Consider the following 19,337-nt stretch of genomic DNA (forward strand, 5'->3'; position numbering starts at 1 on the left):
GAAGATGACTGGTTTATTCTAGAAATTGAAGGACACATTTCTAGAGCCTTTGAAAAACAGAATGCAACATCAACTTCTGGATGGTGCAACCTGAAATACAGGTAGGTCTATAAGCCAAAGAGAAATGGAGTGTACATAGGATTGCTGCATGATGGCACTTGAAGTCAAAGAGCCAGTGAGACATGTCGTGTAAAAAGAACTGCTTAGTTACAGATCTTGAAGTTCAAGTTCCAAGAGCCACTGAGAAGTGAAAACAGAAACAGTGCAGGCTGGGCCTTGACGGCAAACGCCATAGCGACCATGATAATTGGATTACAAAGAGAAAAGCTCCATGTTGGGATATGTACACGGAGGTCCTAGATTCAGAGTGAAACTTACAATTAAAAGAAACATACCATACTGGCCCTTGAGAGGTAAAGTTCCTAGAGATATGGAGATACAGGTAACCATGATAATCAATGTATGTTGGCACTTGAAAACAAGGTACCCAGAGACCTTGAGGTTAACAAATATTTTGGCAAAGCAGAAAGCACAGATTAGCTATCTGGGCTACTTGCAAAACCTTTTAATGAAGTGGAAAAATATGAAAATAAATTAGAAATTTGAAAAAAACAACTAATCAGTAAATTGGGAAATATGGGGGTGTGTACAGTCTTTGAAATATTAAAAATGAACTTTATTTTAAAAAACGTCAAAAGAGCAGATGTCTTTGGAGAAGGAGGATGAAGGGTTATCAAAGTAAAAGTTGGTCAACAGAATTGTCTACCTATTAGAAACCTGGGGAAAACGAATAGCCCAAGGTGTATCATATTCTGGCCTAGTCTCACCTTTTACAGGTGTCTGCGCTGTTGACCTATCGCCAAGCTGCTCTGAGAGCACGGATCCAGGTTCCGCTGAGTATGCATCCTGCCTCTGGTGCATGTTCTATTTGCTCTGTTGTGTGTTCTTATGCTCAATTCACTCCTCTGTGTTTGGCTCGGCCTTGTATTGAATTGAATTGATATTTTATTTGTATCACACTCATACACAAGTGTTTCAGAGCGTGACAAGGCAAGGAAGGGGAACATCAGAGAACAAAAACAACCATCTTACTAGGCCCAGTGCCATTAAGAACATGCAAGTGCATGGAAGAAGGAAAGGGGGAAAGTGCATGGAAGGGGGAGATGAGGAATGTGTGGAGCAAAGGAAAAAAGATAAATAAAATAAATAAAAAATAAAAAGCAACAAACAGTGGTTGTGCAGCCAGCAAGTGGCAAGTGCTGGGTTTATTTCAGCAGACAGGGTATGTCTGATAAGCGCAGGACAAAGGGGTGGGGGGCTGCATGGTTACAGATACAGCCCCCTGTGCAAGGGATTGCCAGGAGGCAGTGTGGGTGGGTGGAAGGGTGAGCAGGTACCTGGGCCCGGAGGTCTGAGTGTAGGCCAGGTGCACGGTTCTGAGAGAGAGAAGATCAGCAGGGGAGAGGAGGGGTGAAGTCTTGTCGTGCTTCCAGAACCAGAGATGGTTATCCTCAAGTTTCAGAATGGCAGGGAGGCTGTTCCAGAGGGAGTCCCCAGCCAAAGACAGAGATCTACCCCCAGCTTGTTTCTTTGAAAAACGACTGACCCTGAGGGAGTTAGAAGTAGTGGAGCGAAGAGCTCGAGAGGGGAGGTATTTACAGAGGGACAGCTAAAGATATATTTGTTACCCAGGCCCCAGAAAGCCTTGTGGACAAAGGGGTTTGAATTTAATCCTTGCATCCACTGGGAGCCAGTGGAGATATTTCAGGGCTGGAGAGATAAGATCCCTGGGCTTGAGGCCAAGGACAAGTCTTGCAGTCCTGTTCTGGATGAGTTGCAGAGGGCAGAGAGTGGAGGCAGGTAGATTTAGAAAGAGGCTGTTACAATAGTCCAACCTAGAGAGAACCAGGGCTCGTGACACAGTGTACCTTCCCCTGCTTGGCCCCTTCTTCTAATTGGCTTCTAATACTTAGCTCCCTCTGCCAGGGTCTCTTCCAGCTCCACATAGCACATAGCACATGTTCCCCTTCCCCAATCTGTGATCTTCTGTTTAGGCCCCATCCCTGCTATGCTCTACCCCACTGTGCTTTTCAGCTCCCACTACTGCACCACTGCCTGTTCACTCTGGGAACTCCACTCCAGGTTCATGTGAGGCTACGGGGCTGTGTGGGTTCCTGCATGCATTGGTGGAGCCTGCACAGACATCCTCTGCTTTTTATATATGAAGGATTGCATAACAACACGTAGGGAACATGAGTTAGAGGGTAGGTAGTAGAGTGGGATAGAGGCGGTCAGGCGCAGAAAAGGGAAAAGCACATATACTATAGCATTAACAAATTAAATGCACAAATAACAAAGTATTTTCAAACGTAACTCTTCAAACAAAAAGGCCTAGCAATGCTACACGTCAAAATAGATGCAGTTTTCATACATGAATTGCAAGATTTTAATTTTAAAATGTTGTATTTCAAACTTTACGTTTTCAAGCAAAATGCCTATAACATAAGCATCCTACTTATGCATTAAGAGATAAAGTGTCTGCTAAATATTTACCACAGTCATGAGCTAAGCGTAAACACCTTAAAATGCTTCTGTGTATTTTCTGATTTCCTACTGAATTATTTGAAATAAAAATAGCTGCTGCAATATACAGCATTCATTTCAGATTCAATTTCAAATGTAAATGGTTTGCAGATTGCCTGCATGCAGCATATTGGATGATGACCTTAACGTTTCCTCTCCGCATCTTTGTCTCACAGGCCTTGACAGCCAATTATAATTCTCTGCATGCAAACATGTCCTGTGATACAGATAGGCGCCTTCCTCACTTTGGTGTTTTCCTTTTTTAATTTCAATCTAATGTTGCAGGGTTATCGCTTCATAGAAGCAGAAATTGAAACTGGCGGCTTGCAGTCTTGCACCTTGCACAGAATCTGTAAAAGAGAGCAAGTGCATACAGATCGGGTGCACGTGCAGGCCGCTTCAGGAGAAGGCCATTTTTGCGCCCCTCCTTAGAAGTGGGTGCAGAGCTTAGCATACAACTAGAATTGCGTATTTTGTTGACCAGTTCGTGATAGAAGAACTGGGCACTAAACTACAAGGCCAAGGAAGGTGACTCACTTTCTGTATTATTGTTAATTATGTTTTATTTGCTTATCTTCCTAGTACCCTCTAGACAGCATTCAGCACTGACACTTCATGGTGGTGGTGTGAGTTATGGTTGCTTATCTTACCATAACGGCCACATGTCTGGGGGTTTTCTGTTTTACTAGTAACCACAATATGAATACATTGTTATTAGTAAGTATAATGTCACGTTGAAAAAGATTTTGCACTGAATTTGATAGCTTTTTAGTAGGGCAACTAAACCATAACATCCCTTTAACAACGTTTTTTCACTGAATTTCATAGGTTTTTTGGAGCACAACTTAACCATAACGTTACTTTAACAAGGTTGTTTTACTGAATTTCATAGGTTTTTACCAGGATACCCTTAAATTGTAAAGATGTACCGTACAACATACTGAACCCGCTGATGTCATGTTAATGCTCACAGCAGTCACGGAGTATGCGTCTGGTCACAGTCTTCGGGTGGCATCCAACCTGCTCAGAAAGGCTGCGGTTCTCTTACATAGTGGTACCATTCAGCAAACACAAGGAACATATACACACAGCAGCACGTAAGTATTTGCATAGGGAAAATAGAGTAGGTCTGGAAAATGTGTACTTATGAAACAAACAGAACAAAGGCATAGGGAGTGCACCAAAACAGAATGCAGCAAGAAGATAAGTGATGTCTGCCTTTAACAATCTTACTGCACTGCTGCTTTACATAGGAACAAAGAACGAACGGCCAGAGTAAGGACTGGAAAGTTTTAAGACCAGAACTTCACTACAACGTAGTAAGCACACTAAAGGGTATCTGAAAATTGTACAGGTGATGCAGTATACAATAGTAGATAACCAAAACGTTTCTTTTTACGCAGCAATGGCAAGCACCTTAGAGTGGCTGGAAGAGAATTTCCCTCATGACGAAATGACTTACGATAGTAACCCCATTGGTACAGACGGCAGTCTGAAACATAACATATTTAATACCTATTGCTTCATGTACACCTAAAGGATTTTCTTTTCTTTAAGAGAACATATTGGAAAGGAAAGCAATGCAGCACAAGCGGCACCCCTTCCACAACAGTATACGGGCACAGGCAACGAAAGAAACTCTGTAAGTAGCAAACTGGACAGCCTGGAAGCCAAATGAAGTAATTGGTAGACAATGTTGGCGCCTTAAAAGATTACGTTCAAAGACATATTATGGACAAAATGAAATACCACTGCCGGACCTGCATGTGTACCCCTTACCCATTTCACAGCCCACCATCCTCTCAAATTTCATGTGATCAGAGACGGGAAAATGATACCTCAATCCCTTCCTCCCCTCACAACTTACTTGTACAAATCCCCAATTTCCTACAATATGTATCCACTTCTGCCACCCCTTCCCTTTCCTAATAGTATGCATGAATGTGTGGAAATAAAGGTTGATATGTAAATTGTTGTTGAGTGTATATGTGGCTTTTCCTTTGTTTTTAATATCCTGTTATGACTCAGTGGCACATAGTACTGGTGGGAATGACCGCAATTAAGCAAAAGGGAGGTGTCCTATGGACACCGCACCTGCGCAGCCTATCCGCAATCACAATGGAGGCATCCGTATGACACCAGTACGAACCGCATATCCACATCTTGTGAATCACCTATAATTAGTTGTGGGAGTGGACGTTAGTCCGTTGTACAAGTATGTGCATGCATATCTCTTCCTCTGTCTTCTGGTAACACCACCCCGGTGCTGCATATGCAAAGAAACTTAAGACAAACTTTAAGTAGTTTCAGGTACCCACCCACATCCTACACGTAGCTGTACACATACACATTCCACCTGCTGTACCCTACAAACACCCAACTTGTCCCAAAATGGTTGGCGCACGTGTGACGCACTATTAATCAGTCCAGAGATTCGAACGGTGTGCATAGGACACCTATGCACATGCACACAAAGTATTCTGCCCAAAACACGTCCTGCGGGCAAGCCGTCCCAATCGAGAACATTTGCGATGTCACCATGAGACCGTACCCAAGCTGCGCGTGGGCCCTTATTTTGCAACATGATCCAGACCCTTGGTCAGCAGGAAAGTACATTGTTCTGCAATCTACGGAGTGTTTTTGAGAAAGTACACGCTTACAAACACCCTAAAATGTGCTATTGCACATGTATGTATGTGTTTGAATGGTGTAGGCTTCTTTTCCGGGTGCAAGGTCTCCACAGCAGCCCTACAAAAGGCCACGCCCCAGAGCTGCTCTGAATTCTGTTTGTAGCTTTTCAGAACAGAGTTGCGGGCCACATAGCTTTGAGCTGTAATTGATTTCGGAGAAATTCTGCTATGCTACATTACCTTTGCATCCATTTCAGCCCGGCTCAATACGCACAGTAATGGAGAAAAGTATTAATGCCCCTTCCTGTGTGCCACACCCTCAGTACCGATAATCCCCATTGTCCCATTCCCCTGGGCAGCACACTGAACACGGTAGTATGTGGCACATGTGCTTCCCCAAGTACTGCGAGGGCCACGGTACAGTAAAGCAGGAACAGTCCTTCTTTTCTTTCCACTATCTTCTTTGCAGCACGCCCTCATTGGGTACTGTTAAATAGTTACACAGGCATCCACCAATCACATTAAAGAGCCCTCCATGTAACACTACCAGTTCTGTACAACAGTCCTCTGCGCAGACACCACACCCAAAAACGTTAGTGCGCAATCCCTTAGTCTCCACAGTCCCATTTCCATGCCTGCCATCCTCAAAAGCCCTGGATGTGGATTTCGTAATGTGTGTGGGCGTGGGAGAATAAATTGAAACCAGGGTAGGGGATTTTGTCTTTAGTGGTGGCTCTGAAAAGAGCCTTTTTTATGTTTAGATGTTCTAGAGAAACAACTCTTTTTCAGTTTTTAGACTGTCTTGCAGTAAACTCTTCAATGCATCCTGTAGATGTGCAAACAAAAGAGCATTACCAAAGCTGGACAAAAAAAGGTAATTTGCAAGGAAAACTCCGCATTTTGAGAATTAATGATGTCATCGTTGCAGAAGAACATCCCACGAGCGGACACAAAATCACACATGCTTCTGTTGATGAGACATCTCCAACCTCTTGCTGGGAACAAGATACATTAGGATAGTTACATAGTCTTCTTGGTGGTATGGCTGAGAAAACCACCTGGGCAGTGGGAAAAAGCCTCTTCACTGCATTTATCAACCTTTTCAGTTGATGGAACAAATGTGAACAAGCCACGTAACACAAATGCATTCCACCGTGCTGTACGACGACAACATGAACAGTTGCAAAACTAGCCACTTCTCTGCAAAGTGCAAGCATAATGCTGAAACTGTGGACATTGACAGCGTACCACAATGCCTCAACTCCTTCCAAACCAAAATCACCATCAAAGTCTTTTTCCTGGGCATACCTGTGCAGATCTACCACAAAGGCATCACCTAAAATCAACAAAGTGTGTGTCTCCATGTCAGCCCGCCTCACTACGCAGAGTAATGAAAATCAGTATTACCACCCCTTCCTGTGAACCACACCCTCAGTACCTGATTGGATAATCCCTGCAGTCCCATTCCCATTGGCCAGCATGCTGAAAAGCACAGAATGTGGCACGTGCACTGCACTTCTCCAAGTACCGCAAGGGCAGCGTCCCAGTGAAGCAGGAACAGTCCTTCTTCCTTGTCCACTATTTATTGTCCATCACTACCTTATTGGTTACTGTTAAATAGTCGCACAGTCATCCACCAATCACAGCCAAGGCGTCAGCATCTAACACTGTCAGTTCTATACAACACTTCACTTACCGTTACACATTCAGACGGCAAGTGTCGTGTGAATCAAAAGCACCTCAAGTAGAAAGTTCCTGAAAACTATCCAAAATTTCTGCATCCACAATCATCCACATGGGCACCCATCACCACATAGAAGAGGTATGAATACTCTTTGTACAGTATGTTTACAACTCTGTTATAAGTGCCTCTGAACATGGTATCTGTCACTGAACATCGATAACGTACTTAAAAAACATACTGTTTTTTCTCCCAACACCTACCATCAAGTGCCACTTCAATGGTATATGCTTTCAATGTTTTCATTTACCCCTATCAGCCATTGTCGTATCCAAACAGGAACTCTCTTCTTTCCTTTCGACAATGCTATGAATTCTATTCCGCACTAACCTCCTACATAAATCATAAAAATATCGCACAAAAGCAGCACTGAATGTATCTTAGGAACCTAAACCAATTACACATATTGTGTGTATAAAACAGGATGCCTGCCCCTTACCTTGCAGAATTCAACCGTAGGCTTCTGCATTTCTCTGTACAAATATACCTTCTGCCACAGTTTTTATGTACACACCACAACCCGAAACCTTATTGAGCAATGCCTTAGCCTCCACAGTCCCATTGCCATGGCTGCCATCCTGAGAAGGCCCGGATGTGACACGTGTAATCCTGAAAGTACCGTAGAGTCTGAAAAGTTATCATGCTAGGAACAGGAGGGGGGAAATTTGAAACAGGGTAGGGGATTTTGTCTTTAGTGGTGGCTCTGAAAAGAGTCTTTTTCCCATTTTTTTACGTGCTTGCAAAGAACCTTTTTTGTTTTTTCTCTTTATGTGAGTTGCTGTTTTCTTCTCTGCCTTACATTTTTACCAAATTCTGCATGCATATTCCTGGGCTGATTCTAGGTGAGTATGCAGTGTTTGGTGGGATTCTGTCATGAGGGGGCAAAATTAGAGGGGGTGTCCCAAAATAATGTAAAGGCTTATAAATCAGGTGCCATTTGACGAATCTACACTTCATTTGGCAAACTGATAATAGATCAAGATATACAAGTTTTTGCGAAGTTTGGTGGGATTCTGTCCAGAGGGAGCAAAAGTAGAGTGGGGGGTACCGAAATATTGTAAAGGCTTATAAATGTGGTGCCATTTGACAAATCTATACAAAGGTTTGTAAAAAGATTATAGATCTAGATTTAGATGTTTTCGTAAAGTCTGAATGGATTTTGTCAACTGGGTGCTAGGTTATATGACGATTGTATGTGCATGCATTTGACACTTTTCAAAAAATAAGACATGGGTGGATTTCCAGCAATCTTGCGTAAGGAGCATTGTCAAGGACCTACAAGCATGGTTTTGCAAATGTGCCAGTGTTTTATTATTTGACAAGTGTCATATTGTAGCTACAAAAAATAGCGGTATACCTTTAGTGACTGAGGGGCAGCCTGTGGCCATGGGCAGTGGCCAGATTGTCCGGGTCATGAAATAAGGTCATGATCCGGACAATCTGGCTACTGGCCATGACCACAAGGGACAAAACATAGGATTAAAGTGGCCATGTCCACCTGGGACTGGCTTTCTGGTAAAGTTATTCGAAATTAGGATAGATTTGAAAGGGAAGAAAAATGTGCTCCTGGTAATATAGTCATAGGGTTCTATTTTTGCCTTCTGCAGGCTGCTATGGAAAGCGAAGAGGGGCCCTCTATGGAACCCTCACCTTCCCTTTCCATGGTGGCCATCCTGGAAAAGGATTTTCCTTCCTACACCGTGACGCCGCAGGCGTCCCGGTGTTCGAAAAAAAATCCTATTTTTTAGCAACCGGGTTCCTGCTTTGGGAACCTAGGGTGCTAATGGCCTTCATCTCCAATTTCAGGGGCTGGAATGGGGGGATAATGGTCCAGAGATCTCCTTATCCACCCTTGCTTCGCTTGGGCTGATAACTTGGGCTGCTGGGCCCGTATCTACCGTTCCAGTGCCTGGAACAGAGGATGAACGCCACAATATTCCCATTAGCATAACACAAAATGCAAATGGAAATGTTGGAAAATCTTATTTAGTCTATGCACTTTACTGAGAAATATAAAGTAGATGGAGTCTACACATTTTTTTTTTAGTTCTATTTATTAACTGTGAAAGGTGGTTGTTAAAGGAATATGTTGTTTGTTGTTTTTGGATGTATTTTTTTTGGCAGGAGAGCTGAGAACGAAAGGTGGGGAGGGAAATGAGGGAAGAGCAACCAAACACTAATATGGGGGGTAGGTAGACAAGGGAAAATGTTGTGCGTGTGTTATTTCTAAGTTAGGGGGCACTGTTTCTCATGCTCCTTGATCACAGGTGGTGGCTCTTGAAGAGGAGGGATGGCATTAGCTAATGCCATTTTAAGATAAACAGCAGTTTTGCTAAAAGTATGTACTGTGTACTAGATTGTTAATGGATAATGAGTAGGAATAGCTGTTGGAGCTCTGCAAGGGACATTTTGAAGTTGGAAGTTCCTAGATCAGTAGAACATGCAGTTCCGTACTGTCCGCCAAGCAGAGATCTTATCGTGAAGTGCGGATGGGTTCTCAGACACGTCATCATGCCGTGCGCAATCGTATGGTCATGTGGCACTGTACAGAAGGTCCGCTATGCGGTCAGATGTTCGTAGACGTCTACGGATGCAAAACTAGTTGAAATAGTTGCTAGAAGTGTATAGAAGTGTTAAAAATTATTCCAGATGGTGGGGAATGGCAGAATTTTAAGGTGAAACTTTGGAAATTGGACAAAATATTGCTTTATTGGATAAGTATGATATTAGTAAGTTGTAGGAAAATTGCATGCACTGGTAAGAACCTATGAAATTCAATGAAAACACTTTGTTAAAGGGACGTTATGGTTAAGTTGCACTAATAAAAACCTTTGAAATTCACTGAAAAACTTTGTTAAAAGGACGTTATGGTTAAGTTGGACTAATAAAAACCTATGAAATTCAAAGAAAAAACTTTGTTAAACGGACATTATCGTTCCAAGTACAACCAAAAACCCCCTGAAATTCGCCAGTTATGGTAAGCTAAGCAACCATAACTCACGCCACCACTGTGCACTGCTAAGACTAACACCCAGCACATCAAAGATGACATCACAAATGTCATTGTTGACATCATTGATGACATCACACATGGAATACATTTTGATAAAAGTCTCTACAAGGACTTGTGTTTATATGGTTGATAACAAGATGTCAGGAGTGATCGGGAGACCTATCATGAACTACTTAATCTATTAACGAATGTACTCATCTAATATCATTGTATTGGAGTGTTGTTGTTAATACAGAAACCTATATATAAACATAGGCAATGAATGCAGCATGCACCGTAGAAGTACACTATTTATAATATTGTAATTTTGGATAGTACATAAATGAATGCTCCCTTATCAGAGTTTTGAGTAATGTTAAACATGTAATAACTAGCTAACAATTCAAGACTTACAGCACTTGTGCTGGTACAAACAATACATATGAAGCACCACAATGCATAAAAATCAGAGGCACATACAGGGAAACTAAAGTAAAGAAGAAAGAAACTGCATCATCAGAAAATGTTAATGACATTACGTTTATCTTCATGTATACAAATGAATTGTGTGTTTGAGACCTGCTCATTTCCCTATGTATGTGCACCATGAGCTGAGACCAAACCCTAAGCAAAGTACTTAAAGAACATATGACAAGGTTAACATCTAGATATATAGCACCTTTTTACATTTTATTATTCTGACTGCCAGTGAACAAAACCACCTGGCCTATATATGTCAAGGAACAATAAAAACTAGTTGAACTAATAAAAACTTTTGAAATTCAATGACAAAACTTTGTTAAAGGGATGTTATGGCCACAAGTAAAACCGCAAAACCCCAGAAATTCACCAGTTACAGTAAGCTAAGTAACCATATCTCACGCCACTGCCGTGCACCGCTAAGACAAACACCCAGTACATGAAAGATGACATCACAAACGCCATTGATGAGACCACTGATGACATCACATATTCAAAATATTTTAATGAACAGTCTCTATAAGAGTTAGAGTTTGATTGAATTTCATAGGTTTGTATTAGTGCAAATGAACCATAACTTCCTTTTAACCAAGTTTTTCCATGGAATTTCATGGGTTTTTATTAGTGCAACTTAACCATAACGTCCCTTTAACAACGGTTTTTCATTGAATTTCATGGATTTTAATTAGTGCTAATTAACAATCACATGCTTGAGCAAAGTTGGTTCAATGAATTTCATGGGTTTTTATCATTGCATCCTAATTTGCTACAACTGCTAATATCATGCATACCCCAATATAACAATTGTGTCCAATTTAGAAAGTTTCAACTTAAAATTCTGAGGTAGACACTAAAATAGAGGAATCCTGGAAGACACCAGACCACTGCAGGGTGGAGGCAGTGCCTACTCTGTCTATACCCGGGAAGGTAAAGTAGCAATCAATATATATGAGACAGAGCTCAAAACACAGGTTGCACAACACAGAAGGTAAACTGAAAATTCAAACCTTCTAGAATCAATATGTACGTATTTAATCAATAAAGGAGGCAATTAAAAACATATTAAATCGCTGAATTAGCAAAATTCTACACAAAAAATATAGTTAATCACATACAACATATTTCAGTTCTTAGGGAATCACTCAGAGAACATTCATCAGGAGAGTTGTAAAAGTCACGAAAATCCCAATAAAACAATTGTGTCCAGTTTAAAGAGGGAGAGGATGAATATGTGCAACCTGTGGTTTTAGAAAAAGAGACAAAGGGTAAGCTCAAAAGTAGCTACTTTAATTTGTCAGATTCACTAATAGGTGAACAAGAGGGCCAAAGAAAAGGAACATAGTACCTTCAGTGGTGCTTGTGGCGGCTCACAACTTTAGTTGTTCAGGTTGTAGTGGGCTGGTAGATAGCTCCTACTCTGTAACTAATACAAGAAAAGCGCTCATTAATGCTTTTCATATGAGCAAAAAAACAGCACTCAACAGTTCTACAGTGGTACAGAGAAAAGTATTCAACAGAACGGCGATAAGCTCACCATGAAGCCAACAACCACCACTCACATAATGATAGAGTGGGTAAACTATGCTGCAACAGTGCCGCCACTCGGTAATTTGCTGAAGAAAGTGGTCTTCAAGCATCCAAAATTGCTAGCGTATGAGAAGATTCATCGGCCGCTACAATACTCAGTAAGAAGTTACAACACAGAGGTTACCCTAAGAAATTGGTGAAACGTGCTGCCAAACATGCATTAATAGAGAGGCACTGCTGGAAGAGAAACCCAAGAAACCGAAGGATGAGAGAATTGTGTGTGTGAATACCTTTACGGATCAAAGTCTCAAAATCAAGAATGTTATCATGAAACATTGGAACATCTTTGCTACCTCTAAAAGTTCTTTGCCACCACAAGTGTTTGCCAATAAAAGAAGTACCACAATAGGTAATAGAGTAAGCAGCAGCAACTTGAGACATGTGCCTACAGGAACGGCTAATCTGACCACGCTATGGGGCCTTCCTCCAGCTAGCGGCCATTACCTTTGCGGCTCATGCCGGATATGTAAATTAACTACAAAAAGTAAAGAGGTAAATGTAGGGCTTGCTAAACCATGGGTACAAATAAACTTTATGGACTGTAACACTGACCATTTGTGTACTTAATGAGATTTAAATGTGGACTCTTGTATGTTGGGAAAACTATCCGCAAAGTAAAAACACAAATTATGGAACACTGCAGCTGTCTCAAAAACAGAATTGAAAATGTGCCGATGTCAGACACATCGCTCATTTCAACTACGGATATGAGGACTTTACCTGGACTGTACTCCTTGCACTAAAAGGAGGGATTTCGCAAATACTAGAAAACCGACTATTTTAGGAAAAAGCAAGAAATGATCTATAGACTGCATAGTGACTCAGGAGGTCTAAATGAGTCTGTCGAATGGCATAAAATCAGACATTGGACATGATCTATTATGAATAACTGACAGTCTTTATTGTGGAGGGTCTCTCTGTCCCATTAGGGCTGATAGTGGAAAGAGAGTACACCTAACCACCTCCCATTTTCCTTCGATACCATCAATGTCAACATGTTGTGTTACCATATTTGTGACCATTGGATACTGTACACGTTCATTGCTTTGCACTAGGGTCAATGTTCCATATTGTAAATTGAAATACTATGTCAATAGTATTACTGAACATATAACACCTGATATTTAACAAAAAGGGCTGTTGTTGATGAACTTTGATCTGCATTTGCCATGTAATCAGAACTAATTGTTGTTAATAAGTAGTCCATGATCATTTCTAAATCATATGATTATTTAGGGAACACTATGTGCAATTATTAACAATCACTCTCGACCTGAGATCAACCATTTTGATGTAAGTGCTCCTGAGTACCTGTCTATAGAGCCAAGATTTGTACTGGTCTATGTAGGCAGGCCCTATGGTTCATCCCAACCTATCAGGTCCCTCCTATCACCAGCCAGTCATAACTACTAGCCCTGATAGGCTCTGGTACATGCTGAACATAAGCAGTTTTTGGTGTTTGTTAAGTATTTGCGAGCATTTGGCTATCTTCATGGCACGTACCAGACGAGATAAGGATTTAACATTCACGAATTCCGACAGATTATTAACGGTTGAGTTTATCTTACTTCGGCGGATTGTCATCTTTAGTGATCTGGTTTGCGCTTGGGGTCTTCGTATGCACAGTTTGTATGCTTCCTTCTCCCAGTCAGGTATTTGTTACCATTGATCCTTACTCCGCTCCAAGATGGCGGGCGCTAACTAGGTCCAGGTATAGACTTATATAATGTTAAGACGTGCATGCCGGGTTTCCATGACAGCATGTTTACACAAGTCTGCATGGTGCGCTTACACTAGATAGACAGAGAGGTCCACTTTTCCTGCACTGACACAGCAGCAGGTTCTCCTTCCATACGTCTGATGGTATTACCCTTGGTAATCATATTTGCTTTAGATTGTGAGGCACTGTGCGCGTCTCCCCTTTCAGAGTCACTTGCGGCGACCGATGTGCTGCAAAGGCATCTATTAATGTCTTTCCCATCCCCCACCCTTTTACAGATGCTTATAGGGGACCGTGAGTGCTTCATTTATTGATGGATGACTGACATTATGAGCCTGGGGCTATTTCGGACGCAGATGCGTGAGTTTGCCATTTTTCCTGTCACTCTCCTGTGTTAACCTTGGTGAGGCCACAAGACGTTTTGGGCTGGGTTTATGGTGTTTACCCGTTCACAAAGGAGATTACAGATCTAACCACTATGCTGCTTGTAGTATTGTGATCAGAATTTCTATCCTATAAAGATTAGGATACCATTTTTCCCAGCTACATCAAACGCTGTGGGGGAGGTTTATGTGCCGTATGTTGTTTAATATTTGTGTTAATATATTCACTCCTCTTTGACAACCATCCTATCCTTTAATGTCTGGGTTTATCATCCTTTGTCCACATGCTGTCTGTATAGAGGGTCTGAGCACTGTTCCACTTAGAGTGTGTTCACCTCTTTTTCATTCCAAGGGCCGATGAATCTTCTCATATGCTAGCAATTTTGGATGCTTGAAGACCACTTTTTTCAGCAAATTACCAAGCAGCGGCAATGCTCCAGTGTAGTTTCCCCACTCTATCATTGTGTGAGTGGTGGTTGTTGGCTTCAAGGTGAGCTTAGTGCCAATTTCCACTGTTTTACCGCCATTCTGTTGAATACTTTTCTCTGTACCACTGTAGAACTGTTGAGTGCTGTTTTTTCGCTCATATGAAAAGCATTAATGAGTGCTTTTCTTGTATTAGTTACAGAGTAGGAGCTATCTACCAGCCCACTACAACCTGAACAACTAAAGTTGTGAGCCGCCACAAGCAGCACTGAAGGTACTATGTTCCTTTTCTTTGGTCCTCGTGTTCACCTATTATTGAATATGACAAATTAAAGTAGCTACTTTTGAGTTTACCCTTTGTCCCCTTTTTCTAAACCCACAGGTTGCACGTATTCATCCTCTCTCTCTTTAAACTGGACACAATTGTTTTATTGGGATTTTCGTGACTTTTACAACTCTCCTGATAAATGTTCTCTGAGTGATTCCCTAAGAACTGAAACACGTCAAGACAACTTTTGGGATTTGTACAGGGATATCATTTGTTTTGTCTGACAACAATAAGAAATGGATACACTTTTTGAATTGTGTTGTGTGTATTCATACGTTTTTGTGAACTCACCATTGATTGTAATTTACGATTCCCTATGTTTTATGTGATTAACTATATTTTCTGTGTCGAATTTTGCTAATTCAGCAATTTAATACTTTTTTAATTGTCTCCTTTATTGATTAAAAATGTATATATTGATTCTAGAAGGTTTTGAACTTTCAGTTTACCTTCTGTGTTGTGCAACCTGTGTTTTGAGTTTTGTCTCATATATATATATTGATCAACTTAAAACTCTGACATTCCCCACTTTCTAGCATGATTTTTTAACCATTCCATACACTTTTTACAACTTTTTCCACTGTTTTTTGTTCATTGACGTTCGCGAACATCTAACATCATCGTGGACTATCTGGATAGTGTCACGTGACCACGCACTCACGTGTAGCATGATGACATGCCCGCCAATGTGTCCACACTTTGCGAACAGGTCCGTGCTTCGTGAACAATTTGAAACTGTGTTTTAAGCTCATCTAGGAACTTTGAAGCTCTAACCTTGCACAGCTCCTAAATTTATTCTTACTCAGTATGATATGATATGATATGATATGGCATTTGTAACACGCCTATAAATGTTTCAAGGCGCGACGAGGCAAGGGAGGGGAACAAGTGGGACGGACAACGATCCTACTAGGCCAGGTGTCCTTCAGATCACGCAAGTGCGTGGGTAGAGAGGGAAGGAACTTGCAGTACATGGGAATAGATAGTAACAATAAGTAAAGTAACGACCAGCATGTGGCAAGTGCATGGGTAAGTGCGGACATCAGCTATCGAGGTCTGGTAGGGGGGACTGTAGGGATACAGAACAGTCCCCAGTGTGGGGGTTGCCAGGTGGGCAGTGCAGGTGTGTGGCGCTGGTGGGAGAGGGACCTGGGCCCGGGATCAGAGGGTGTCCAGGAAGCCAGTGCAGTACCGGTTTCAGCCAGGAGGTCAGCAGAGGAGAGGAGGAGAGAAAGCAGAAGCAAAGAGAAAGGTTTTGAGGTGTTTCCAGAACCAGAGATGGTTCTCCCCAAGTTTAAGGGAGGCAGGCAGGCTGTTCCAGAGGGAGGCACCAGCCGAGGAGGCACCAGCAGAGGAGAGGGATCTACCACCAAAATCGTTGCTTGGCGAAGCAACCGACCCTGAGGGAGTTGGAGGCAGATGAGCGAAGAGCTCGAGAAGGAAGATATTTAGGAAGAGCGAGTTGAAGGTATTGAGGCCCCAGACTCCAGAAGGCCTTGTGGACGATTTGCAGGGTTTTGAACTCAATCCTCGCAGCCACTTTGAGCCAGTGCAGAGATTTCAGTCCTGGCGAGATACGATCCCTGGGCTCGAGGCCAAGGACAAGTTTCACAGTCCTGTTCTGGATGAGTTGCAGAGGGCGGAAAGTAGAAGCAGGCAGATTTAGAACGAGGATGTTGCAAAGTATCCATTAACAATCTAGAACACAACACATACTTGGAAGAATATTAGGAAAACTGCTATTTATCTCATCAGCTATTGCCATCCCTCCTCCCTAAGAGCCACCACCAACAGCTGGAGGACCCACACAACGAAAGAAGCTCATCTATGTTTTATTTTTTGAAAAGTGTCAAAATGTAGGTACATAAAATAGGCATATAACTTAGCTCCCAGTTGACAAAATCCATTCAGAATTTACAGAAAAACTCAAGATTCGGTCTAAAAACGTTCTACAATGTTCTGTACACATTTGTCAAAAAGCAACATGTTCAAACCCCCTTCTAATTTTGACCCCTCTTCACAAAATCCCCCAAACTTTGTAAAAACATTCAAATCTCGGTCCTTTGTGCAGATTTGTAAAATGGCACCACATTAACAAGCCTTTCAAATATTTTAGTTAAGTTGGCCACATTTGTTGCAACAAAATCCCTGAAATTCAGTGCATTTGGGAAGTCATGACTGGCTTAACTAGGCGCATTCCTGTTGCAAAGCCCATTTTTAGTTAAGTTGGCCACATTTGTTGCAACAAAATCCCTGAAATTCAGCGCATTTGGGAAGTCATGAATGGCTTAACTCGGTGCATTCCTGTTGTAAAGCCCATTATCACATACATATTATAAGATAAGGGATTCACAGTAACATACACATTTGCATCATGGGGGACAACGCATTATAGGGGACATCAATGGGAGTCATGGGTTCCCAAATGCACTGAATTTCAGCGGTTTTGTTGCGATAAATGTGCTCGACTTAACTAAACGTTAACTAATATATATATATGTTATTATAGGGCGGTAATAGTCTGTAATGCTAAAATATGTATGGATGTTCCCGAACATCTGAGATGTTTGCGAACATCACAGGATTGTCCCCAAACTGTTCACGGACATAAGAGATGAAAAACTGCTAATTTTTGTGACTTTTTATGGCCATTTCCCATCCCATTTTCATTACCCCAAATTTACAAAATGACGCTTTTGGGAACAGGATGGCGCTTCTCACGCAAAATTGGTGAAAATCCATACTGAGGTTTGGGCTACAGGTGTAAGCAAATCTTTTTTTCCATTGCGTTTATGGGAAATAACACACATTATGGGACCCCCCTATACACGTAACCTCACCAAACTTCACAGAATCAATCTGTGTGGCCCATGTACTTTTTTTGCAAAGTTTCGTGAGGATTCGTCCTGGCAGGGCAAAGTAATAAGCCACCCAAAAAGGGCCAAAGGTCATGGCAAGTGGTGTAAAAAAAGTATTATATAACAAAACCTTTGAAATTCACAGAAATGTTTTAAAGTTTAGTTAAGTTGGCCACATTTGTTGCAACACAATCCCTGAAATTCAGTGCATTTTGGAAATCATGAATGGCTTAACTAGGCGCATTCCTGTTGCAAAGCCCTTTTTTTTTGTTAAGTTGGCCTCATTTGTTTCAACAAAATCCCTGAAATTCAGTGCATTTGGGAAGTCATGACTGGCTTCACTCGGCCCATTCTGTTGCAAAGCCCATTATCACATATATATAATAAGATAAGGGATTCACAATAACGTACAAATTGGCATCATGGGGGACAACGCATTATAGGCGACATCAATGGGAGCATGGTGAGTCATGGGTTCCCAAATGCACTGAATTTCAGCGGTTTTGTTGCGATAAATGTGCTTGACTTAAGTAAACTTTAACTAATATATATATGTTATTATTGCCGCCCTATAGTTAAGGTGAGTCAGAGACACATAGGAACCACTCAAAATTCTTCTGTTAATAACTTTTGATTTGAGTAACGGATGTGGCCAGAATTTCAAAAGTGATTAAAAGTCAGTGGGTCCCTCCAGACTGCAATTTTTCGTAAAGATTTGTCAAAAAATCAAAGTTATTAAATGGTAAAAAAATGTTTTTTTCCAAAAGTGTGACCTACTTCCCATTCATTTTCCCATAGACAGAAAGGGCATTTTTTCCCAAACAGAACAGCCCAAACTGCTAGACAAATTTGGATCAGGTCCGAAAAAACTTGGCCATGAAGCGTTCACTCGCACTCCATGCGTGGTTTGGGGGTTTTCCATGCTGTGGTTATTTTAAAATTTGACTGTAGTTATATCTTCCATTGTACATTGCAGGATCATGGTTTTCAGAATATTCGAGGCAATAGCCGAGGTTATGGGTAAATGAAATGCAGTAAAAAGCTTTTTGCAGGTAAAAAAACATACAAATGCAATCACGGTAGAGGTGGAGGGACAGCAAGAAAGCAATATGTGAAATTTGGGAGTTGAAGGGGGTCTAGCGACTGAGTTTGCAACACAAAGTGCTTTCTGTAGCGCTGCTATACATCTGAAAGCAAACTGCATCATGTGCTCTGGGATGAAAGGGAGAGGGCAGGAGGCCATCTGGGAAGTGGGGGGCACTGTTACAGCTGGACACTTGGTGATGGCGTGGGAGGGGGTGGGGTGGGGGGCAAGGAAGCATTTTTGTTTTTTGGGGCTGTTTGGTTGGGGTACCCACGGTTACATTTTTTTTTAAAGATATTTGTATAACTATAGTGATGGTCAGGGGCCAGTGACTCAATTGCCATCCAGGTCTCCCATTCATGCAATAACCAAGACAGACTCTACTTAGCTTCAAAGTGAGGAGCGGCTAGCCTCCTCAGGCGATGTTGCCTGATAAATTAGCCAAACTTATGAGACCACTAACAGGAATGGGCTGGCTCTTTTCTTGCTTTGAAGCTAAGCAGGGTCAGCCCTGCTTTGAAGCTA

This window comes from Ambystoma mexicanum, chromosome 10, assembly GCF_040938575.1.
Source record: "Ambystoma mexicanum isolate Mex_15411 chromosome 10, UKY_AmexF1_1, whole genome shotgun sequence".
NCBI lineage: Eukaryota > Metazoa > Chordata > Amphibia > Caudata > Ambystomatidae > Ambystoma > Ambystoma mexicanum.